Source organism: Arachis hypogaea, chromosome 15 (assembly GCF_003086295.3).
Source record: "Arachis hypogaea cultivar Tifrunner chromosome 15, arahy.Tifrunner.gnm2.J5K5, whole genome shotgun sequence".
NCBI classification, from domain to species: domain Eukaryota; kingdom Viridiplantae; phylum Streptophyta; class Magnoliopsida; order Fabales; family Fabaceae; genus Arachis; species Arachis hypogaea.
In genome coordinates, this window is record NC_092050.1 from 78,801,824 (window position 1) to 78,828,525 (window position 26,702).

Consider the following 26,702-nt stretch of genomic DNA (forward strand, 5'->3'; position numbering starts at 1 on the left):
CTTAGTACTTCCTGATGCAGCTTGCATTCCAGACAGACTCTGAGAAATCATATTGACTTGCTGAGTCAATATTTTGTTCTGAGCCAATATTACATTCAGAGTATCAATCTCAAGAACTCCTTTCTTCTGAGTTGTCCCATTATTCACAGGATTTTTTTCAGAAGTGTACATGAACTGGTTATTTACAACCATTTCAATGAGTTCCTGGGCTTCTTCAGGTGTCTTCTTCAGATGAAGAGATCCACCAGCAGAGTTGTCCAATGACATCTTGGACAGTTCAGACAGACTATCATAGAATATGCATATGATGCTCCATTCTGAAAGCATGCGAGAAGGACACCTTCTGATCAACTGCTTGTATCTTTCCCAAGCTTCATAGAGGGATTCATCTTCCTTATGTCTGAAGGTCTGGACTTCCATCTAAGCTTACTCAATTTTTGAGGTGGAAAGAACTTGGCCAAGAAGGCATTGACTAGCTTTTCCCAAGAGTTCAGGCTTTCTTTAGGTTGTGAATCCAATAATGTCCTAGCTCTGTCTCTTACAGTAAAGGGGAAAAGCATAAGTCTGTAGACCTCAGGATTAACCCCATTGGTCTTAACAATGTCACAGATTTACAAGAATTCAGCTAAAAATTGATGAGGATCTTCCAATGGAAGTCCATGAAACTTGTAATTCTGTTGCATTAGAGAAACTAATTGAGGCTTAAGCTAAAAGTTGTTTGCTCCAATTGCAGGAATTGAGATACTCCTTCCACAGAAGTCAGAAGAGGGTGCAATAAAGTCACCAAGTATCTTCCTTGCATCTCCACCATTGTTGTTGGGTTCGGCCATGTCTTCTTCTTTTTTGAAAATTTCTGTTAGGTCCTCTCTAGAGAGTTATGCTTTAGCTTCTCTTAGCTTCCTCTTCAAAGTCCTTTCAGGTTCCGGATCAGCTTCAACAAGAATATTGTTATCCTTGCTCCTGCTCATATGAAAAAAAAGAAAACAGAAAATATGGAATCTTCTATGTCACAGTATAGAGATTCCTTGAGGTGTCAGAGGAAAACAAGAATAGATGGATGAGGTAGGTAGATAAGAATTCGAACATATGAAGAAGGAGAGAGAGTCTGAATTGCTAATTAAGGAGGAGTGTTAGTTCTTAAATAGAAGAAGGTGAGAAAGGGAATTTTCGAAAATTTTTAAAAGAAAAATAAAATTAAAATTTAAAACAATTAGTTAAAGAATTTTGAAAAATGGTTAATGGTTTTTCGAAAATTAAAAGTGAGAAAGTTGTTGGGTGATTTTGAAAAATATTTTGAAATCAGTAATAAAAAAGATATGATTGAAAATTATTTTGAAAAAGATGTGGTTAAGAAAATATGATTGAGAAGATATGATTGGAATTTTAAAATGATGTGATTTGAAAAAGATATGATTTAAAAAAAAGATATGATTGGAAAACAATTTGAAAAGATTTGATTTTTAAAATTGATGACTTGACTAACAAGGAATTTAAAAGATATGATTCTAAAATTCAAATATTGAACCTTTCTTAACAAGGAAGTAACAAACTTGAAATTTTTGAATCAAATCATTGATTGGTAGTCAGGATTTTCGAAAATGGTGAGAGAAAAATAGAAAAAGATTTGATTTTGAAAAGGATATGATTGATAAGAGAGGATATGAAAAAGATAAGATTTTGAAAAATTAGTTTTAAAACTTGCAAAATTGAAAAAGATTTAAATTGAAAACAAAATTACCTTCTTGATGCTATCCTGGGGTTAAACACCCAGAATGGTATCCATTCTGGCGTTTAACGCCCAAAATACTACCCTTTTGGGCGTTTAACGCCCAGCCAGGTACCCTGGCTGGCGTTTAAACGCCAGTTTTCCTTCCTCACTAGGCGTTTTGAACGCCCAGCTTTTTCTGTGTAATTCCTCTGCTGTATATTCTGAATCTTCAATTCTCTGTATTATTGACTTGAAAAGACATAATTTTGAAATTTTTTTTTGAATTTTTAATGATGAGAGAGAACAACAATAAAATGGAACTAATCATAAAAAACTAAGATCAAATAAACAATGCATGCAAGACACCAAACTTAGAAATTTTCATATTAGAGACACTAACAAATTGAGAATACACATGAGAAACAACAAAAGACACAAAACAAGAGAATTTAAAGATCAGACCCAATAAAATCATCAAAATAACTTGAAGATCAATGAAGAACAAAACTCAAATGTATGGATTTTCGAAAAATTAAAGAAAAAAATTAAAAAGATGCAATTGACACCAAACTTAAAATTTGACACTAGACTCAAACAAGAAACACAAAATATTTTTGGTTTTTATGGTTTTAAAAATTATTTGAAAAAGAAAAATAAGGATTTCAAAATTTTTAATAAGAATTCCAGAAATCATGCAATGTTAGTCTAAAGCTTCAGTCTAAAAAGATTAGACATGGCCATCCAAGCTTCAGCAGGGCATTACATAGAACAACTAAATTGATGAGAAAGACAAAGAAGCTCTTCTAAGGATAAGTGGAAACCTCGGTCCAAAAGAATTAGACATGGCTTATCAGCCAGCCAGGATTCAACATATCTCATGAAACTCTAGAATTCATTCTTAAAAATTCTGAAGAACATAGAATAATATATTATTTTGAAATTTTTTTCGAAAATAAAAAGAATAAAAACAAAAAGCTTAAAATTAAAATAAAATTACCTAATCTGAGCAACAAGATGAATCGTCAGTTGTCCAAACTCGAACAATCCCTCGCTATAGTGCCAAAAACTTGGTGTGGGAGAACGTGATCTCAAGACTTCTTCACAATTCCGTGTAGCTGACCAGCAAGTGCACTGGGTCGTCCAAGTAATACCTTACGTGAGTAAGGGTCGATCCCACGGAGATTGTCGGCTTGAAGCAAGCTATGGTCATCCTTGTAAATTTCAGTCAGGCGAATTCAAATGCTTTTGAGGTTTTGATGATTAAAATGTAATTAAAACAGAAAATAAGATAGAAATACTTATGTAATTCATTCGTGGGATTTCAGATAAGCGTTTGGAGATGCTTACTTGTTGCTTCTGAACCTCTGCTTTCCTATTGCCTTCTTCCAATCATTCATACTCCTTTCTATGGCAAGCTGTATGTTGGGGGATCACCGTTGTCAATGGCTACCGTCCGTCCTCTCAGTGAAAATGGTCCAAATACCCTATCACCGCACGGCTAATCATCTGTCGGTTCTTACTCATGTTGGAATAGGATCCATTGATCTTTTTGCGTCTGTCACTACGCCTAACACTCGTGAGTTTGAAGCTCGTCACAGTCATCCCATCCCAGATCCTACTCGGAATACCACAGATAAGGTTTAGACTTTCCGGATCTCAAGAATGCTGCCAATTGATTCTAGCTTATACCACGAAGACTCTGATCTCACGGAATGGGAGGCTCTGTAGTCAGGAGAGGCAACCATGTGTCGTGAGCCAGGAGGCTAAGAGATATGCATTCAAGCTCGTTTTCATATAGAACAGAAGTGGTTGTCAGGCACGCGTTCATATGTGAGAATGGTGATGAGTGTCACAAAATCATCACATTCATCATGTTGAAGTGCGAATGGATATCTTAGAATAAGAATAAGCTTGAATTGAATAGAAAAACAGTAGTAATTGCATTAATTCATGAAGAACAGCAGAGCTCTACACCTTAATCTATGGGGTGCAGAAACTCCACCGTAGAAAATACATAAGTGAAAAGTCTAGGCATGGCCGTGAGGCCAGCCTCCATGGTCTAAGGACTAAACATCCAGAGATTGCTTAAAAGATGATTAAAGGATGATTCAAGGATGAAAATACAATAGTAAAAGGTCCTATTTATAATGAACTAGTAGCCTAGGGTTTACAGAAATAAGTAAATGATGCAGAAATCTACTTTTGGGGCCCACTTGGTGTGTGCTTGGGCTAAGCATTAAAGCTTTCACGTGCATAGGCTTTTCCTAGAGTTAAACGCCAGCTTTGGTGCCAGTTTGGGCGTTTAACTCCAATTCTGGTGCCAGTTTGGGCGTTTTACGCCAGAAATTTTAGGCTGATATTGAACGCCGGGTTGGGCCATCAAATCTCGGGCAAAGTATGAACTATTATATATTGCTGGAAAGCCCAGGGATGTCTACTTTCCAACGCAATTAAGAGCACGCCAATTGGGCTTCTGTAGCTCCAGAAAATATACTTCGAGTTCAGGGTGGTCAGAATCCAACAGCATCTGTAGTCCTTTTTCAGCCTCTGAATCAGATTTTTGCTCAAGTCCCTCAATTTCAGCCAGAAAATACCTGAAATCACAGCAAAACACACAAACTTATAGTAAAGTCCAGAAATATAATTTTTGAATAAAAACTAATAAAAATATAATAAAAAGTAACAAAAATATACTAAAAACTATGTAAAAACAATGCCAAAAAGGGTATAAATTATCTGCTCATCAGCAACCTTAACTCTCACTCCTTGCCAAGAGGTTTCTTTAGCACTTAAATGTCCTTTTCTTGACTGATTGCCTTTGATTATGTTTGATATTTAGTCATTGTTAGTTTCTTTAATTTCTTGCTATTTTCATTACTTGCCTCTTGCTATCAAACCCCCATTTCCTCATAGCCAATAATTGAGTACTTCATTGCAATTCCTAGGAAGAATGACCCGAGAGTTTAAATACTCTCGGTTATTTAATTTGAATTGTGACAATCCTTTATTCTAAACTTTGTGAAATTCTAAACCTACTTTTGGCCCTCATCAAGTTTTTGGCGCCGTTGCCGGGGAGTTACAATATGTGCTTATTGTTTGCTATTGTGCATATGTGAATATTGTGAATAACTTATTCTTGGTTGATTAGTTGCTTGTTTTTGTTAGTTGTTAGGAGTTTATTTTAGTTTCTCTTATTAGCTTTTGTTTTTATTTTCCCTCTTTGCTCTATGAATTCTCACCCTTTTGGCTTGGAGTTTGGTTGTTGTGATGTTGTAGAAAGTGAAAACCTCAATGATGGAATGCATCATGGATTATGGGATCAATTGTGTGAGGAGCCATATACTTCTAGGCAACCCTCTTGGCAACAACCTCCTCCATATCTGTTCATACCCTGAGTCAAGCTAGGCGAGCCGAGTTGAATGAAGATAAAAATGACCGACCTCTTATAAAGGTTGGTCGACACCGAGCTCTTCCCAAAGAGCTCGGCCAAATTCCTCTAAAGGCCTAAGTAGGCCCAAAGCAGAAGATCACAGCCCGCCTAAAGGCGGCTGGCCAAAGATAAGGGGACTCACCCGTAAAAGATAAGATAAGATAACTAACTTATCTCAAGGGAGGTCACTCCATACTACTATAAATACACTGGAGCACACAGCTATAACTCATACTCTGATTCTACACAAAAAACCTTCTTAAAGCCCGTGCTAACTTAAGCATCGGAGTCTCTTGCAGGTACCACCACCCTCTGGTGGTCAAGGATCAGCAACATCCCAAGGCTCAGCAAGTCGGACACGACAGCTCCGGCCATAACAGCAGATCTCCTCCGAGATCTACCTTCAGAACATTGGCGCCGTTGCCGGGAAACCTGGAAGTCATCCCATCATCATGGAGGACAACTTTGACAACAATCACAACTCTGGCTTGGAGGACAGAACGCTGCATAAGAACATGGATATTACACCAAAGAATACACCTCAAAACAAAGGTAACAAATAACCCCCAAATAGAGAAATTTTGGAGGCCATCCGTGAACAACAGAATCGCCTAAAACAGCTTGAACAAGAAACCGACCGGCAGTGGGAGGCTGAGTGAGACCTTCGGAGAGAAACAAGACAGCGTCGAGAGCTAGAGGACAAACTCCTAAAGCTCGAAGCTGATTTCAAAGCTAAAACTACTCGATCTAGCCACGAAGATAGCCCCCACAAGGACCAAGACCCGTTCACAAAGGAAATCATGAAAGTTAAAGTTCCAAAGGACTTCAAAGCCCCTGACATGACCCTATACGATGGTATGTCTGATCCAAGCCATCATCTCAGCAATTTCAGAAGTCGAATGTATCTTACGGATGCCTCAGATGCAATCCGTTGTAAAGCTTTCCCGACCACTTTGACCAAGATGGCAATAAAGTGGTTCGACAGTTTGCCGCCAAGGTCAATAGCAAGCTTCGATGACCTCGCCAAGAAATTCTGATAAACCACTATTTTATGGTTTATGTTGTGCTAAATTGAGTGGTTTTTATCAATTCTTTGCACACTTATTCATGTAATTCACATATTTTACATTTGCCTTCCTGATTTTGTTCTATGATTGAAAACTTGCTTCCTAAGCCTTTAAATTGTCAATTTTTAATTCTCCTTTATACCATTCGATGCCGTGATCTGTGTGTTAAGTGTTTTCAGGCTTTATAGGGCAGGAATGGCCTAGAGGATGGAAAGGAAGCTTGCAAAAATGGAAGGAACACAAGAAACTAAGGAGCTGACCAGTGAGGATCGACGCGCACGCATGGCTCACGCGTGCGCGTAACTTGGAGATTTTTACATCGACGCGTACGCGTAATTGACGTGTACACGTGACAAGCGAAGTCGTACATCGACGCGTACGCGTGACTGACACGTACGCGTGACGTGCGCGACGTACTGCAACTGCAGAAGACGCTGGGGGCGATTTTGGACCATTTTTGGATCTAGTTTTTGGCCCAGAAACACAGACTAGAGCCAGTGGACAGCAGAGACTCAACACACATTCACATTCGCTTAGTTTTAGTTCTAGTTTGGAATCTTAGAGAGAAAACAATACTTTCTCTAGGGTTCTTCACATTCTTAGATTTTTAGTTTTATGCTTTTGGATTGGATCTTGAGAGAGTTACTACCTTCGTTTGAAGTCTCTATCATTATAGTTCGTTTTCTTATTTCCTTACTCTTTTATTTTCCATTCAGTTTGTTCAGAGTTACATATGGATATCTTTGATTTTGGAAAGTATTAATGCAAGAGTTATTTTTACATTTAATTTCACTATTGGTTTGAATATCATCTTTCCTTAATTTATTATTTCAAAAAATAGCTTTTACTAAATTAATTTTAATTACCATGTCTCCTTTCTACTCCCTTTAAATGTTTGCAAAAATGGCATCCATGTAAATAGAGTAGGCTCCCAACTTGACTTTGGAGTTGATTAATAGGAGACCTTTGAGTTGGAATACTCAAGTGTTAATTTGTAATTGGAAGTTGTTGGCTGACTCTCTAGTCACTAACTCTAATCTTTCCCTAGGAGAGGATTAGGACTTGTGAATCAGAGTTGGTTTAGTTACTTGACTTTTCTTTATTAGGTAAAGGATAACTAAGTAGAAGTAACAACTTTTTACTATTATACTTGGAAAAATTCAACAAGGATAGAAATTCCGATTAATCTTCTCCTAGTCAAGGCTTTTTATTTTAATTACATAAAACCTCTTGTTAAATTTTATTGCTCTAATTTATAATCATTTATTTTTCCATTCTCCAACTCTAAAATTTCTCAAAAAATTCCTGACCAATAAATTGCACTCTTTCGTCAACTCGTTGGGAGACTGATGAGTCCATATTTTTCGATATATTTTGGCTTGATTTGAATGGATTCTAGCATATAAACTCACACTTAAGCACCAAAATAGCATACTTTTGTGTTTGATCCCTAATTTGAACTTAAATGTAAAAACATGCAATTTTGTGCTTTAATAGAGCAATTTAATCCCACCTTTGTGTCATTCGATGCCGTGATATGGTTTGTGAGTGATTTCAGGCCTTGAAGGCAAGAATGGAATGATAAAAGTGGAAGAAAGCATGTAAAAGGGAGAAAACATGAAGAAAACAAGGAAAAGCACACACAGCAAAGTGTGCGTGCACAAACGAGAAAATCCATGTGTGCGTACGCATGCACCTGTGCGTATGCACAGGTCAATTTTCAGCCGAGTGTGCAGACGCACACGTCTGTGCGTCCCCACAGGTCCCTGCACGTGATTGCATTAATGAAACGCGTGCCTTATGATTTCTGGGTGCTTTTGGGCCATTTTGGAAGGTTGGAAGGCTGAAATGGAAGGCTATATAAAGAGGATATCAACACATTTGAAGGTATTAGGACTTAGATTTTATTTTTCCTTAGTTTCATATAGTAGGAGTAGGAGTAGGAGTAGTGTAGCTTTGCTCTCTTAGGGTTTAATTTCCATGTCCATTATAGCATTTTATAGAAGCTTTTCTCTTGAATTTTGCATCTTTAATTGTAAGTACTCTTTAATTCCTCTTTAATTTCATTGTCTTTATTTTCATTTCCTTTGGTTCAAGCACTTTGTTTATAATTGCAATTTTGAGTTCTTGAAGTTTTGATAAATGAATTTAAGGTTTCATGCTTTCTTTGTGCTTGTTTGCTTGCTTATATTTGGTTTTGTTGATAATTGGTCATAGTTTTCCATTTTCTTTTACAATTTCCCATGTTTTTCAATTATGCACACAAGGTGTTTGTGAAAATGCCAACCTTAGATTTTGAGTAGATTTTCCCACCTTGGCTTGTGGTTTGAGTTCCTAGGATACTAGAGTCATAATGTCCGACATTTAGTGGTAATTCTTGGGTAGTTAGTTGACTCTTGTTTCCATTGACGCTAGCCTTTTATCAACTAGTTTGGTAAGTTGGTTAGGACTTATGGATTAAAGTCAATTATGCTTGCTTGACTTACTCCTCGATTGTTGGGGTTGACTAGGCGAGATTGAGTCATCATAATTACCATAGTTGTGGTTATGGCAATGATAGGATTCCTTGGATCCTCATTCCCAAGTCAAGGTTCTTTATTGCATTTTCACTAGTTTTGACCTCACTTTCTCTTTACTTGCATTAATTTTCAATTTTGCTCATTCCCTAGTTCTTTGATTTCTTAGTTTCTTTAATCTTTCGTTTCTTGCCTGAAAACCCCCTTTTCCTCACAACCGAAAGAGAGACACTTCCAATTGCGTCCTAGGGAGAACGACCTGAGGTTGAAAGACTCTCGGTTTATATTTTGTTTTGTATTGGATTTATTATTTGATTTGGGAATTAATTGTTGGTCTAGACTATACTTTCAACGATAGAATGCTACTTTGTGAAAATCTAGATCAACGATAAATCTCTCATCATCAGAGATGACTTGGGAATTCTACTCCCAGTATTTGATTCTAAATTGTGACAACTCTTTTTAAATTGATAAACAGAATTTTCATCGGTTAAGAACTGTACTTGCAACATTATTTCCATTATAAATTCTTAATCGGCAATTTTTCGCCCGTCAAATTCCTAGCTAGATTCTCCATCCAGAAAGACAAAGCCAAGCATGCCCCAAGCCTGCTAGGGATTAAGCAAGGAGATCGGGAAAGCCTCCGCAACTACATAGAAATATTCAACAAAGCATGTCTGGACATACAAAGTCTACAGATAGAAGTAGCCATCATGGGTCTCATCAATGGCCTGCGAGAAGGACCCTTTAGCCACTCCATATCCAAAAAGCACCCAACATCTCTAAACGAGGTACAAGAGCGGGCAGAAAAGTACATTAATATGAAGGAGAACTCTCGATTAGGAGAAACCTCAAAATCAGAATTTTCCTACCCATCTCGGGACAAAGATAAAGAGTTCAGGAAAAAAGAAGACCAGCCCACTGAAAAACCTAGAAAATACCACAACTACACTCCCCTCAGGGTGTCCCTTGTGGATGTCTACAGAGAGATATGCAACACTGAGAAGATCCCGCCCCCTCGTTCAATTAAGCATAAAAGAGGAGAAAGTCGGACAGAGTATTGCGAATACCACCGAGTCTACGGGAACCCTACTAACGACTGCTACGACCTAAAGAATGTCATAGAAAAGCTAGCCCCGGGAAGGAAGACCAGACAGATTCCTGGCCAACAAAATAGATGAATCGAAGAAAAGAAGAAGGGACGAAGAGGTCGGACGCACTGAACGTCCCCTTCACACCCCTGAGAGGCATGTACACAAGATAAATGGAGGATTCGCAGGAGGAGGGATCTCTAAGTCGTCGCGCAAAAGACACCTTAAGGAGGTGTACCATGTTGGAGGAGGGGACAGGTCGGTCGACCTCCCTACTATTACCTTCACTCAAGAAGATGCCACAGGCATCATCCCGGGACATGATGACCCCGTGGTTGTTACCATAATACTTGCTAATGCTAACCTTCACCGAACATTAGTCGACCAAGGAAGCTCTGCGGATATACTATTCAAATCTGCCTTCGATAAGCTTGGCTTACAAGAAAAAGAACTCAGAGCATATCAAAATAGCCTATTTTGGCTAGGAGACGCCCCAATTCAACCATTAGGGTATATCCCACTACACACAACCTTCGGAAAAGGAACTAGGTCTAGGACGTTATGCATAGACTACATTGTAGTTGATGTGAGCTCAGCCTACAACGCTCTAATAGGTCGGACAACACTGAACCAGCTCGCTGCTGTGGTCTCCACTCCACACCTGTGCATGAAGTTCCCAACTCTGGAAGAGATCGCTACCATAAAAGGAGACCAAAAACTCGCGCGACGCTGTTATAATTAAAGTCTGAACCTTAAAGGTGATCCGAGAAGAAAGGAAACTATTCCGAGGGTTACCTGAAACTGTAGGTCAATCTCGGACGAGATCTGCGGTGGTGGCTGACGTTAGGATTTTTGCCAGTAAAGAATGTCATAAAAACAGTCGCGTTGTAGATATAGTCTCTAAACCGACAGAAATCCCTTCGTACAAACGTTTTGGTTGTCACAAGTAACAAACCCCTTTGAAATTGATAACCGAGTATTCAAACCTCGGGTCGTCTTCTTAAGGAATTATAGGGAGGTATGTTCTTATTATTGGTTATGGAGATTGTAAATTTGGGGTTTTGAGAAATTTGGAGCTTGGGCAATGTGCACAGGTATATTTAAATGACAAGTAAAATAAATAAATAACTGTAGAATAAGCTTTTGGCAAGGTATGAAGACTGGAGGTCCTATCCCAGTTATCCTTATCAATTGTGATGAGAATTGGATTTTTCTCCCACCTTATTAACCTCTAACTATGAAGGTAAGTTAAGTGGATGAATTAATTCTTGAAGAATTCCAATTCTTAATCAACAATGAGTTTGATAACTCAAGAGTTACCAATTATTTAACCAAGACCAAAAGGGGAAAAGTAAATCTACTGGAATAAGAATGCCTTCAGATGGGAAGCAATAATCATGTAAATAAAAGAAAGCAATATTAAACTGAAATACCTCAAATTGCATTAACAAAAGAACTTAAATCTGACATAGACATGCATGGAAAAATAAATAAAAGAACATTGAACCTGGATTGAGAGTCACTCCTAAAACTAAGAGAAGTCCTAAATCCTAATCCTAAGAGAGAGGAGAGAACCTCTCTCTCTAAAAACTACATCTACTCCTAAAATTATGAATTATGAGAGCCTCTCTATGAATGGATGCATTCCTCCACTTTATAGCCTCTAATCTGTGTTTTCTGGGCCGAGAACTGGGTCAAAAATAGCCCAGAATTCGCTGGTTGCGAATTCATTTGCGCTGATTTCCGTCACTTGTAACGCGACCGCATGGATCACGCGGTCGCATCACCTAGCATCAGGGGAACTATATTATATATCAAATCGAAGCTCCGGACGTTAGCTTTCCAACGCAACTGGAACCGCGTCGTTTGGACCTCTGTAGCTAAAGTTATAGCCGTTTGAGTGCAGAGAGGTCAGGCTGGACAGCTTAGCAATTTCTCTAACTTCTTGCATTCCTTCCACTTTTGCATGCTTTCTTCCCATCCTCCAAGCCATTCCTGCCTTATAATATCTGAAAACACTTAACACACATATCAAGGCATCTAATGGTAATAAGAGAGGATTAATAATAAGCAAATATAAGATCGGAGAAGCATGTTTTCAATCAAAGCACATAATTAGGAAGGCAAATGTAAAACCATGCAAATAATATGAATAAGTGGGTAAAGAGTTAATAAAAACCACTCAAATGAGCACAAGATAGACCATGAAATAGAGGTTTATCAGTGGCCGGAACTGTCGTGTCCGACTTGTTGGACTTGGTGGTGCTGCTGATTGATAAACCCCTATTTTATGATTCATCCTGTGCTCAATTGAGTGCTTTTATCAATTCTTCACCCACTTATTCATATGAATTGCATGGTTTTACTATTCCTTCCTTATTTTATGATATATGTAAAAACATGTTTCCTATGCTTTAAAAATATTAATTTTAATTATCCTTTATTACCATTCGATGCCGTGATTTGTGTGTTATGTATTCTCAGTCTTTATAGGACAGGAATGACTTAGATGACAGAAAGGAAACATACAAAAATAGAAGGAAATCACAAAAATGGATTTTTGAAGAAAAAGGCATCAACGCGCACGCGTGGACGATGCGGACGCGTACCTAGCGCGAAATGGCAGTGATGTGTACGCGTGGACAACGCGGACGCGTGCCTAGAGCAGAACACAACTGACGCGTACACATGGACGACGCGGATGCGTGAGAAGGAAAAACTCCAAATGACGCGGACGCGTGACCCACGCGCATGCGTGACGGACGCCACGTGCAGAAAATTGTAGAAGTCGCCCCCAGCGATTTCTGGACCCTTTTTCGGCCTAAATCCAAGTCCAAAAACACAGAATAGAAGCCAGAGAATGGGAGAATCAACAACAATAATTCATACAACATTCAGAATTCACAATTTTAGGTTTTAGATGTAGTTTTAGAGAGAGAGAGAGAGGCTCTCTCCTCTCTCTTAGGATTTAGGATTAGGATTTCTCTTAGATTTTAGGATTAGGATTCCTTCATTTTCTCCAATTCTAGGTTCAATGTTCCCAACTTTAATTTATGTTTCTCTTCTACTTTTAGATACTCTAATGCTTTTACTTGTTAATTATTTATTTTGCCAAATTGGCTTATGAATCTTTCCATGTTAGATTTGAATATTTTATTTAATATAATTTGAGGTATTTCAGATTTATGATTGTTTTATTCTATTTATGATGCTTTCAATTTAATTTAAGATTTATTCCCTTTTTGCTTTGGTAAAGTAATTTGTAACACTTGATTTATCAAACTCAGCAGTTGATTGAAAATTGGGAGTTGCTGATTGATTTGGATCGCTCTAAAGTTAGTCTTTCCACAGGAGTTGACTAGGACTTGAGGATCAAATTGATTAGTCCACTTGACTTTCCTTTATTTAGTAAGGGTTAACTAAGTGGGAGCAATAACAATTCTCATCACACCTGATAAGGATAACTAGGATGGGATTTCCAGTTCTTATACCTTGCAAGAGATTTTTATAATCATTAATTTATTTTTCTTATCATTTAAATTACTTGTTCTCTATTTTAAAAACCCAAAAATACATATTTTTCCATAACCAATAATAAATCATACTTCCCTGCAATTCCTTGAGAAGATGACCCGAGGTTTAAATACTTCGGTTATAAATTTTATTGGGTTTTGTTACTTGTGACAACCAAACTTTTATACGAAAGGATTCTCTGTTGGTTTAGAAACTATACTTACAACGCGATTATATTTTTATAAAATTTCTTTACCGGCAAGAATCCAGTTTGTCACTGATCCTTCGTCACCGGAGGATGGTGGTACCTATTCATACCCTGGGTCGAGATGTCCGACCCGGGATAATCGACGACAAGCCAACCGACCTCTTCTCTAAGAGCTTGGCCAAGTCACCAAGAAAGCCCAAAAAGGGTCCAAACAGAGGAACACGACCCAAATCCAAAGGCAGCCCAAGCCTATAGAGATAAGGGCGGTTCCCTTGAAGATAATATGACTTCACTCAAAGATAAGATAAGATAAGATATCTATCTTATCTCCAAGATGGTCACTCCTCACCATTATAAATACACTAGAGCACCCAGGTATAACTCATACTCTGATTCTACTAAAAACCTGCTTAATACCCTTGCTAACTTAAGTATCGGAGTCCCTTGCAGGTACCACCACCCTCCGGTGACGAAGGATCAGCACCACCACCGGTTCACAAGTCGGACATAGCGGCTCCGGCCACCACCCACAAGTCGGACATATCATCGCCGACCAGCACAGGAGATCTCGTCCGAGATCAACCTACAGTTTCAGGTAAGCCTCGGAACATTGGAGCCGTTGCTGGGGACCTGGAAGTCATCCGATCATCATGGCGGACAACCTCGACAATGACCATAACTCTGATTTGGAGATTAGAACGCCACATAAGAACGTGGAGGTCACATTAGACGATACTTCTCAACCTAACAAAGACAAGAACTCACCAAACAGGGGAGCCATGGAGGCACTTCAGGATCGCCTAAAACAGCTCGAAAAAGAGGTCGAGTATCAGCGGGAAGCCGAGAGAGACCTTCGAAGGGAAGCTTGGCGATGCCGCGAATTAGAGGACAAGCTCCTAAAGCTCGAAGCCGATCTCAAAGCTAAAACTACTCGATCCAGCCACGAAGATAGCTCCCGCAAGGACCAAGACCCATTCACCAAAGATATCATGAAGGCCAAAATCCCAAAAGACTTCAAACCTCTCGACATGACTCTATACAATGGAAGATCAGATCCCAGGCATCATCTTAGTAACTTTCGAAACAAAATATATCTCACCGACGCCTCAGATGCAACTCGGTGCAAAGCCTTCCCGACTACCTTGACGAAGACAGCAATTAAATGGTTCGACAATCTGCCCCCCAAGTCCATCTCAAGCTTTAATGACTTAGCCAAAAAGTTTCTAGCTAGATTCTCCATCTAGAAGGACAAAACTAAACACGCCCCAAGTCTACTAGGGATCAAGCAAGGAGATCGGGAAAGTCTACGTAGCTACATGGAAATATTCAACAAGGCATGTTTGGACATACAAAGTCTACCAATAGAAGCAGCCATTATGGGTCTCATCAGTAGCCTGCGAGAGAGACCATTTAGTCACTCCATATCGAAAAAACATCCCATATCTCTAAATGAAGTACAAGAACAAGAAGAAAAGTACATCAACATGGAAGAAAACTCCCGATTAGGAGAGATCTCAAAGCCCGGCTTCTCCTACTCCTCCCGAGATAAGGATAAAGAGTCCAAGAAAAAAGAAAATCAGCATGGAGAAAAAATCAAAAAATACCACAATTACACCCCTCTTCGGGTGTCTCTTGTAGATGTCTATCGAGAAGTATGCCCACTGAAAAGATACCCCCACATCGCCCACTCAAAAGCAAGAAAGGAGGAGGAAATCGGACAGAATACTATGAATACCATCGAATCTATGGACATCCCACCAACGAGTGCTTCAATTTGAAGAATGTCATAGAAAAATTAGTAAGAGAAGGAAGACTAGATCGGTACCTAGCTAGCAAAACAGATGAGCCAAGAAAAAGAAGAAGAGACGAAGAGGTCGGACGAACTGAACGACCACTTTGTACCCTGGAGAGACATGTCCACATGATACATAGAGGATTTGTGGGAGGAAGAATCTCCAAATCATCTCGTAAAAGACATCTGAAGGAATTATATCATGTCGAAGGAGGAGAAGGAGCACCCGAACTCCCCACTATCACCTTCACCAAAGAAGACGCAGCTGGCGTCATCTCAGGACATGACGATCCCATGGTCATCGCTATCATATTAGCCAATACTAATCTCCACCGCACGTTGGTAGACCAGGGAAGCTCGGCTGACATACTATTCAAAATCGCTTTTGACAAACTTGACCTAGAGGAAGAAGAGCTCAGAGCATATCCGAACAGCCTATTCGGGCTGGGAGACACTCCAATCCAACCACTTGGATACATCTCATTGCACACAACCTTTGGAAAAGGAAATCGGTCAAGGACATTCAACATAGACTACATTGTGGTCGATGTGAGTACAACCTACAATGCCCTGATAGGTCGGACAACGCTGAATTAACTCGGCGGAGTAGTCTCAACTCCACATCTGTGCATGAAGTTCCCAACCACAGAAGGGATCGCTACAATAAGAGCAGATCAGAAGACAGCGCGCCGCTGGTGTGGGAAATCGTGATTCACACTTTTCACATCTCCGCACAACTAACCAGCAAGTGCATTGGGTCGTCTAAGTAATAAACCTTACGTGAGTAAGGGTCGATCCCACGGAGATTTTCGGCTTGAAGCAAGCTATGGTCATCTTGTAAATCTCAGTCAGGCGGATTTAAATGGTTATGAGGTTTTGATAATTAAAAAATAAATAAAACATAAAATAAAATAAAGTTACTTATGTAATTCATTGGTGGGAATTTCAGATAAGCATCTGGGGATGCTTTGTTGCTTCTGAGCCTCTGATTTCCTATTGCCTTCTTCCAACCATGCGTGATCCCTTCCATGGCAAGCTGTGGGATCCTCTCAGTGAAAATGGTCCTCTACGGTTTCTGCACGGCTAATCAACTGTCGGATTTCTCGTCTCGGATGAAAAATACCAGGTATAGCTACCGCATGGCTAATCATATGTCAGTTCCTGCTAGCGTCGGAATAGGATCCATTAATCATTTTGCACACTGTCACTGCGCCCAACATTCACAGGTTTGAAGTTCGTCACAGTCATTCCTTCCCGGATCCTACTCGGAATACCACAGACAAGGTTTGGACTTTTCGGATCCCAGGAATGCTGCCAATAATTCTAGCCTATACCACAAAGATACTAATCTCATGGACTCGGTCCGTGTATTAGATATCCAAGAGAATATACTTCGGCTGTCGTCCAATGACTACGTTGAACATCATGTAGACCACTTTGTGGTTGTCAGGCACGCGGATCATGGCTAAGCGAGTAACGAAGATTGGGTGATTGTCACGGGTCACCCCTTCATTCTGACTTAACTAAATTAAGTATGAGAGTATATCTTGGAGAAGAAGTAGGCGTGAATTGAAAGAAAAATAATAGTACTTGCATTAATTCATGAAGAACAGCAGAGCTCCACACCTTAATCTATGGGGTGTAGAAACTCCACCGTAGAAAATACATAAGTGAAAAGAGGTCTAGGCATGGCCGTGAGGCCAGCCTCTAAATGTTAACAATAGATGATATGGTCTGTAGAAAGCTCTCAAGTGATCAAAAGATAAAAAGTTCTATTTTTACTAAACTAGTAACTTAGGTTTACAGAAAATAAGTAACTAAGTGCAGATAGTGTAGAAATCCACTTCTAGGGTCCACTTGGTGTGTGCTTGGGCTGAGCATTGAGCTTTACATGTGCATAGGCTGTTCCTGGAGTTAAACGCCAGCTTGGGTGCTAGTTTGGGCGTTTAACTCTAATTCTCGTGCCAGTTTGGGCGTTTTACGCCAGAAAGTTTTAGGCTGGATTTGGATGCCAGTTTGGGCCATCATATCTCAAGCAAAGTATGGACTATTATATATTTCTGGAAAGCCCAGGATGTCTACTTTCCAAATCAATTTAGAGTGAATCAATTGGGCCTCTGTAACTCGAGAAAATCTACTTCGAGTGCAGGAGAGTTAGAATCCAACAGCATCTGCAATCCTTTTTCAGCCTCTGAATTAGATTTTTGCTCAGGTCCCTCAATTTTAGCCAGAAAATACCTGAAATTATAGAAAAATACACAAACTCATAGTAAAGTCTAGAAATGTGATTTTTGAATAAAAACTAATAAAAATATAATAAAAAGTAACTAAAACATACTAAAAACTATGTAAAAATAATGCCAAAAAGGGTATAAATTATCCACTCATCACAATACCAAACTTAAATTGTTGCTTGTCCCCAAGCAACTAAAAACAAAATTGGATAAAAAGAAGAGAAAATACAATGAGTTCCAAACTTATCAATGAATTTAGTTCCAATTAGATGAGCGGGGATAGTAGCCTTTTTGCTTCTGAACAGTTTTGGCATCTCACTTTATCCTTTAAAGTTCAGAATCATTGGCATCCATAGGAACTTAGAATTCAGATAGTGTTATTGATTCTCTTAGTTCAGCATGTTGATTCTTGAACACAGCTACTTTATGAGTCTTGGCCGTGACCCTAAGCATTTTATTTTCCAGTATTACCACTGGATACATAAATGCCACTGACACATAACTGGGTGAACCTTTTCAGATTGTGACTCAGCTTTGCTAGAGTCCCCAGTTAGAGGTGTCCAGAGCTCTTAAGCACACTCTTTTTGCTTTGGACCACAACTTTAACCGCTCAATCTCAAGTTTTTCACTTGACACCTTCACGCCACAAGCACATGGTTAGGGACAGCTTGGTTTAGCCGCTTAGGCCATGATTTTATTCCTTTGGGCCCTCCTATCCATTAATGCTCAAAGCATTGGATCCTTTTTTTTACCCTTACCTTTTGGTTTAAAGGGCTATTGGCTTTTTCTGCTTGTTTTTTCTTTTTTTCTTTATTTTTTTTTTGCCATTTTTTTTTCATATTTTTTTCGCAAGCTATGTCTATTCACTGCTTTTTCTTGCTTCAAGAATCAATTTTATGATTTTTCAAATTATCAATAACATTTCTCTTTTTTCATTATTCTTTCAAGAGCCAACAGTTTTAACATTCATAAATAACAATATCAAAAATATTCACTGTTCAAGTATTCATTCAGAAAACAAAAAGTATTGCCACCACATCAAAACAATTAAACTAATGTCAAGATAGAATTCGAAATCATGTACTTCTTGTTCTTTTGCAAATAAAAATATTTTTCATTTAAGAAAGGTGAAGGATTCATAAGACATTCATATCTTTAAGACATAAACACTAGACACTAATGATCATGTAATAAAGACACAAACAGAGACAAAACATAAAGCATAAATTTCGAAAAACAGAAAAATAAGAACAAGGAAATTAAAGAACGGGTCTACCTTAGTGATGGCGGCTAGTTCTTCCTCTTGAAGATCTTATGGAGTGCTTGAGCTCCTCTATGTCTCTCCCTTGCCTTTGTTGCTCCACCCTCATGGCTCTTTGGTCCCATCTAATTTCATGGAGGATGATGGAATGGTCTTGGTGCTCCATCCTTAGTTGCCCCATGTTGGAACTCAATTCTCCTAAGGAGGTGTTGATTTGCTCCCAATAGTTTTGTGGAGGAAAGTGCATCCCTTGAGGCATCTCAGGGATTTCTTGATGAGGAATTTCCTCATGCTCTTGTTGAGGTCCATGAGTGGGCTCTCTTGTTTGCTCTATCCTCTTCTTAGTGATAGACTTGTCCTCATCAATAAGGATGTCTTCCTCTATGACAATTCCAGTTGAATTGCATAGGGTACAGATGAGATGAGGAAAGGCTAACCTTGCCAAAGTAGAGGGCTTGTCCACCAACTTGTAGAGTTCTAGAGGTATGATTTCATGAACTTCTACTTCTTCTCCATTCATGATGCTATTGATCATGATAGCCCGGTCTATTGTAACTTCAGACCGGTTACTAGTAGGAATGATAGAGCGTTGGATGAACTCCAACCATCCCCTAGCCACGGGTTTGAGGTCAAGCCTTTTTAGTTGAACCAGCTTGCCTCTTGAGTCTCTCTTCCATTAAGATTCTTCCACACAAATGTCCATGAGGACTTGGTCCAACCTTTGATCAAAGTTGACCCTTCTAGTGAAAGGATGAGGATCTCCTCTCATAATTGGCAAGTTAAATGCCAACCTTACATTTTTCAGACTGAAATCCAAGTAATTCCCCCGAACCATTGTGAGCTAATTCTTTGGGTTTGGGTTCATACTTTGGTCATGGTTCCTAGTGATCCATGCATTAGCATAGAACTCTTGAACCATTAGGATTCTAACTTGTTGGATTGGGTTGGTGAGAGCTTCCCAACCTCTTCTTCGAATCTCACATCGGATCTTCGGATATTCACCCTTTTTTAGCTTGAAGGGGACCTCAGAGATCACCTTTTTCTTGGCCACAACTTCATAGAAGTGGTCTTGATAGACCTTTGAGATGAACCTCTCCATCTCCCATGACTCGGAGGTGGAAGCAATTGCCTTCCCTTTCCTCTTTCTAGAGGTCTCTCTGACCTTAGGTGCCATTAATGGTTATGGAAAAATAGAAAAGCAAAGCTTTTTCCACACCAAACTTAAAGGGTTTGCTCGTCCTCGAGCAAAAGAAGAAAGAAAGGAGTAGAAGAAGAAGAAATAGAGGAGATGGAGGGTAGTAGTAGTTTCGGCCAAGGGCGTAGTAGTGTGTATGATGTGTGAAATTGAAGATAGTGAGGAGGGGTATTTATAGGGTAGAAGAGAGAAGGGATCCATGTGAGAATGGGTAGGTTTGAGAGGGAAATGGTTTAAATTTGAATGGTGGGGTAGGTGGGGTTTATGATGCATGGATGTGAGTGGTGAAGAGAATATGGGAAAGAGGGTAGGATTTGATAGGTGAAGGGTATTTGGGGAAGAGTTATTGATGGGATTGGTCAAGGGTATTTGGGGAAGAGTGTTATAGAAAGGTGTGAAGAGGAGAGAAGAAGAGGTGGGGTAGGTGGGGATCTTGTGGGGTCTACAGATCTTGAGGTGTCAAGGAATTCTGCTCCCTGCACCAATCTGGCATTCAAACGCCCTCTATGTGCCAATTCTGGTGTTAAACGGCAGCTCTGCTACCTTTCTTGGCGTTAAATGCCAGTCTGCTGCCCCTTTCTGGTGTTTAACGCCAGCCAAACACCCTTTTCTGGCGTTAAACACCAGTTTGTCTGCCATTTCTGGCATTTAATGCCAGCCAGACGCCAGACACCCCTTTCTGGCATTAAACGCCCAGAGTGCTGCCCATTCTGGCGTTTAACGCCCAGATTGCTGCCAGGCTGGGCGTTAAACCCTATTCTGCTATCCTTACTGGTGTTTAAATGCCAGTAAGTCTGTCTTCTATGGTGTGCTATTTTTGAATCTGTTTTTCATTTTGCTTTAATTCTGCAGCTGTTTTTATGACTTCACATGATCATCAACCTAAAGAAAACACAAAATAACAATGGAAAATAAATAAATATAATTAAATAACATTGGGTTGCCTCCCAATAAGCGCTTCTTTAATGTCAATAGCTTGACAGTGAGCTCTTAGAGAGCTTCACAGAGACTCAGAGCTTAATGGTGGCCTCCCAACACTAAACTTAGAAGTTGAGTGTGGGGGCACTGTTTGACTCTGTATTGAGAGAAGCTTTGCAAGCTTCTTTTCCATGGTTATAGAAGAAGATACTTGAGCCTTAAACACAAGGTAGTTCTCATTCAATTGAAGGACTAACTCTCCTCTGTCCACATCAATTACAGCTCTTGTTGTGGCTAGGAAGGGTCTTCCAAGGATGATGGAATCATCTTCATCCTTTCCAGTGTCTAGATTTATGAAGTCAGCAGGGATGTAATAGCCTTCAACCTTCACTAAGCCATCCTCTACAAGTCCATAAGCCTGTTTCCTTGAATTGTCTACCATCTCTGGTGAGATTCTTGTAGCTTGTACCTCAAAGATCCCTAGTTTCTCCATTACAGAGAGTGGCATGAGGTTTATACTTGAACCAAGGTCACACAGAGCCTTCTTAAAGGTCATGGTGCCTATGATGCAAGGTATTAGGAACTTTTCGGGATCCGGTTTCTTCTGAGGTAACTTTAGTTGCCCCAAAGCATTCAGTTCATTGATGAGCACTGGAGGTTCATCCTCCCAAGTCTCATTACCAAATAACTTGGCATTCAGCTTCATGATTGCTCCTAGATATTGAGCAACTTGCTCTTCAGTAATATCTTCATCCTTTTCAGAGGAAGAATACTCATCAGAGCTCATGAATGGCAATAGTAAGTTCAGTGGAATCTCTATGGTCTCTATATGAGCCTCAGATTCCTTTGGTTCCTCATTAGGGAACTCCTTAGTGGCCAGTGAACGTCCATTTAGGTCTTCCTCACTGGAATTCATTGCCTTTCCCTCCTTTACAGGTTCGGCCATGTTGGGTATATTGATGGCCTTGCACTCTCTTTCTGGATTCTCTTCTGTATTACATGGGAGAGTACTAGGAGGAGTTTCGGCCACTCTTTTACTCAGTTGACCCACTTGTGCCTCTAAATTTCTAATGAAGGACCTTGTTTCAGTCATGAAACTGAGAGTGGTCTTAGATAGATTAGAGAATATGGTTGCTAAGTCAGAAAGGCTCTGCTTAGAATTTTCTGTCTGTTGCTCAGAAGATGATGGAAAAGGTTTACTATTGCCAAACCTATTTCTCCCACCATTATTATTATTGAAGCCTTAATTAGGCTTCTGCTGATCCTTCCATAAAAAAATTGGATGATTTCTCCATGAAGGATTATAGGTGTTTCCATAGAATTCTCCCATGTAATTCACCTCTTCTATTGCAAGATTCTCAGGGTCATAAGCTTCTTCTTCAGAGGAAGCTTCTTTAGTACTGCTGGGTCCAGCTTGCATTCCAGTCAGACTCTGAGAAATCATATTGACTTGCTGAGTCAATATTTTATTCTGAGCCAATATTGCATTTAGAGTATCAATCTCAAGAACTCCTTTCTTCTGAATTGTCCCATTATTCACAGGATTTCTTTCAGAAGTGTACATGAACTGGTTATTTGCAACCATTTCAATGAGTTCCTGGGCTTCTGCAGGCATCTTCTTCAGATGAAGAGATCCACCAGTAGAGTGATCCAATGACATCTTGGACAATTCAGACAGACCGTCATAGAATATACATAGGATGCTCCATTCTGAAAGCATGTCAAAAAGACACCTTCTGATCAGTTGCTTGTATCTTTCCCAAGCTTCATAGAAGGATTCACCTTCCTTTTGTCTGAAGGTTTGGACTTCCACTCTAAGCTTGCTCAACTTTTGAGGTGGAAAGAATTTGGCCAAGAAAGCATTGAGCAACTTTTCCTAAGAGTTTAGGATTTCTTTAGGTTGTGAGTCCAACCATATCCTAGCTCTGTCTCTTATAGCAAAGGGGAAAAGCATAAGTCTGTAGACCTCAAGATTATCCCCATTGGTCTTAACAGTGTCAAAGATTTGCAAGAATTCAGCTAAGAACTGATGAGGATCTTCCAACAGAAGTCCATGAAACTTGCAATTCTGCTGCATTAGAGAAACTAATTGAGGCTTAAACTCAAAGTTGTTTGCTCCAATTGCAGGAATTGAGATGCTTCTTCCATAGTAGTCAGAAGTTGGTGCAGTAAAGTCACCAAGTACCTTCCTTGCATCTCCACCATTGTTGTTATTTTCGGCTGCCATATCTTCTTCTTTTTCGAAAATTTTTGTTAGGTTCTGTTCATATATCGGTTCGAGCTATAAAGGACCGGGTTGGCCGACCTCTTTGAAGGTTGGCCCATGACCGACCTCTTGGAAGGTTTGCCCATGGCCGACCTCTTTGAAGGTTGGCCCATGTCCGACCTCTTCACAAAGAGCTCAGACAAAACGCCAAAGAGGCCCAAGCAAGCCCAAAACGAAGGGACACAGCCCAATCTAAAGGCAGTTAAAGCCTAGAAAGATAAGAGCGGTTCCCCAGAAGATAAGATGACCTCACTTAAAGATAAGATAAGATAAAATAACTATCTTATCTCCAGAAAGGTCACTCCACACTATTATAAATACACTGGAGCACCCAGGTATAACTCATACTCTGATTCTACAAAAAAACCTGCTTAATACCCTTGCTAACATAAGCATCAGAGTCCCTTGTAGGTACCTGATAAACCCCATTTAGAGGGTTTATCTTGTGTTGAATTTAGAGGGTTTTATCATCCTTTCCTCACATTTATCCAATGAAATAGCATGGTTTTATAACGTCTCCTTTAATTGTGCTTAAGAGTGAAAACATGCTTTTGAGGTCTTGAAATAGCTAAATTTAATTCACCTTGATTCCATTAGATGCCTTGATATGTTTGTTAAGTGATTTCATATTTAGGAGGCAAAGATTGGAGCAAGGGAATGAACGAAAAGCATGTAAAAATGGAGAACTCATGAAGAAATGAAGGAATCGCAAAAGCTGTCAAGCCGACCTCTTTGCACTTAAATGACCATAACTTGAACTACATAGGTCCAAATGATGCGGTTCTAGTTGCGTTGGAAAGCTAACATCCGGGGCTTCGAAACGATATAATATTTTCCATAGTTGCTACACTTATGGTGATGCGTATGCACACTGTACACGCATGCATCGTTGCTGCCATATGATCCACCTAAAGCAATACGTGGCCAGCGAATTCTAAAGCCTTGTGGGCCCAATCCAACTCATTTCTGATGCTATTTTACCCAAGGATTAAAGGGAGATGAGACATCTAGTCATTAGTTTAGTTTTATTTTAGTTTTATCATGCTTTAGTTAGTTTCTAGAGAGAGAAGCTCTCACTTCTCTCTAGGATTAGGAGTAGGTTAGATCTAGATTAGGAATTCTTAGATCTAGGTTAATTTCATTCTTTGATTTACTTTTCCTTTGCAATTTCTTCTTCTTCTACCCTTCCTCTCTCTAGTTTAGCATTTAATTCATGTAATTCTTTACTTTTATGTTCATGCACTTTCGTTCTTCCATTTTCCTCTAATGCAATTTATGATTCATGTTCCTTTATTGTTGATTTGATTTGTTGTTGTTTAATTCCTTGCAATTGAGTAGTGTAGATTTACTTTCCTTGCCATATTACTATGCTTTCCTTTTGTGTCTTCCAAGTGTTTGATGAAATGCTTGGTTGGATTATAGAGTAGATTTTAATGCTCTTGGCTTGGGAAGGTAACCTAGGAACTCTTGAGTTACTAATGTCCAAGTGATTGACGATTGGGAGCCATTAACTCTAGATCTCACTAATTGATTTGGTGGAGAACTAGGACTTATGGTCTTGGATTGACATAGCTCATTTGACTTTCCTTTATTAGTTAGAGTATGACTTAATGGGGTTGATCCTTGCCAATTCTCATGTTGTGGTTAGTGATTAGGATAGAGATCCTTGACCACCAAACCTTGCCAAGACGTTTTGTTATTTGAATTTCATTTCTATTTACTTTTCATGTTTCTTATCCAAAACCCCAAAATATACAACTCATAACCAATAACAAGAACACTTTATTGCAATTCCTAGGGAGAACGACCCGAGGTTCAATACTTCGGTTTATAAATTTAGGGGTTTGTTACTTGTGACAAACAATCTTTTGTATGAAAGGATTATTGTTCGGTTTAGAAACTATACTTGCAACGAGAATTTATTGTGAATTCTAAACCACACAAAAGTCTTCTCATCAGTACCACCACCCTCCAGTGACAAAGGATCAGCAGTGCAGCCAGTCCAACAAGTCGGACACGACAGCTCCGGCCGCCACCCACCAGTCAGACACGTCACCGCCAACCAGAACAGAAGATTTCGTCTGAGATCGACCTACAGTTTCAGGTAACCCTCGGAACATTGGCGCCATTGCCGGGGAATCTGGAAGTCATCCCACCACCATGGCGGACGACCATGACAACGACCACGATTCGGATCTAAAAGATAGAACGCCGCATAAGAATGCGGACACTACACCAAAAGATACTCCTCAACCTAATAAAAATAACGATTCACCAAATGTGGGAGCCGTGGAGGCACTTCAAGATCGCTTAAAGTAACTCGAAAAAGAGGTGGAGCATCAACGAGAAGCTGAGAGAGACCTACGAAGGGAAGTTAGGCGACGCCGTGAGTTAGAGGACAAGCTCCTAAAATTTGTAGCAGATCTCAAGACCAAGACTACTCGATCCAGTCACGAAGACGACTCCCGTAAAGACCAAGACCCATTCACCAAAGAGATCATGAAAGCTAAAGTCCCAAAGGACTTCAAAGCTCCCGACATGACTCCATACGACGGGACATCGAATCCAAGCCATCATCTTAGCAATTTCAGAAGTAGGATGTATCTCACGGAGGCCTCAGATTCAATCCATTATAAAGCTTTCCCAACCACCCTAATAAAGACAGCAATTCAGTGGTTCGACAGTTTGCCTCCTAGATCCTTCACAAGTTTTGATGACTTAGCCAAAAAGTTTCTTGCCAGATTCTCCATCCAGAAGGACAAAGCCAAACACGCCCCGAGCCTACTAGGAGTCAAGCAAGGAGATTGGGAAAGTCTTCATAACTACATGGAAAGATTCAATAAAGCATGCCTGGATATACAAAGTCTGCCAACAGAAGCAGCTATCATAGGTCTCATCAATGGCATACGAGAAGGACCTTTTAGCCACTTAATATTCAAGAAGCACCCAACATCTCTGAACGAGGTACAGGAACGGGTAGAGAAATACATCAACATGGAGGAGAACTCTCGACTAGAAGAGAGATCAAAAACCGAATTCTCCTAACCCACCACGGGACTAAGGATAAAGAGTCCAAGAAAAAAGAAGGTCCACCTCACACCGATGAGGTCGGACGAGTTGAAGGTCCACCTCACACTAAAGAGTTCGGACGAGTTGAAAGTCTACCTCGGACCGAAGAGGTCGGACGAAGGTCCATCTTACACCGAAAAGGTCGGACGAGTTGAAGGTCCACCTCACACCAAAGAGGTCGGACGAGTTGAATGTCCACCTTACACCAAAGAGGTCGGACAAGTTGAAGGAAGAAGTCTGACGAGTTGAACGTCCACCTCACACCGAAGAGGTTGGACGAGTTGAACGTCCACTGGTGCATGAAATTGTGATTCACACTTTTCACAACTCCGCACAACTAACCAGCAAGTGCACTGGATTGTCCAAGTAATACCTTACGTGAGTAAGGGTCGAATCCCACAGAGATTGTTGGCTTGAAGCAATCTATGGTTATC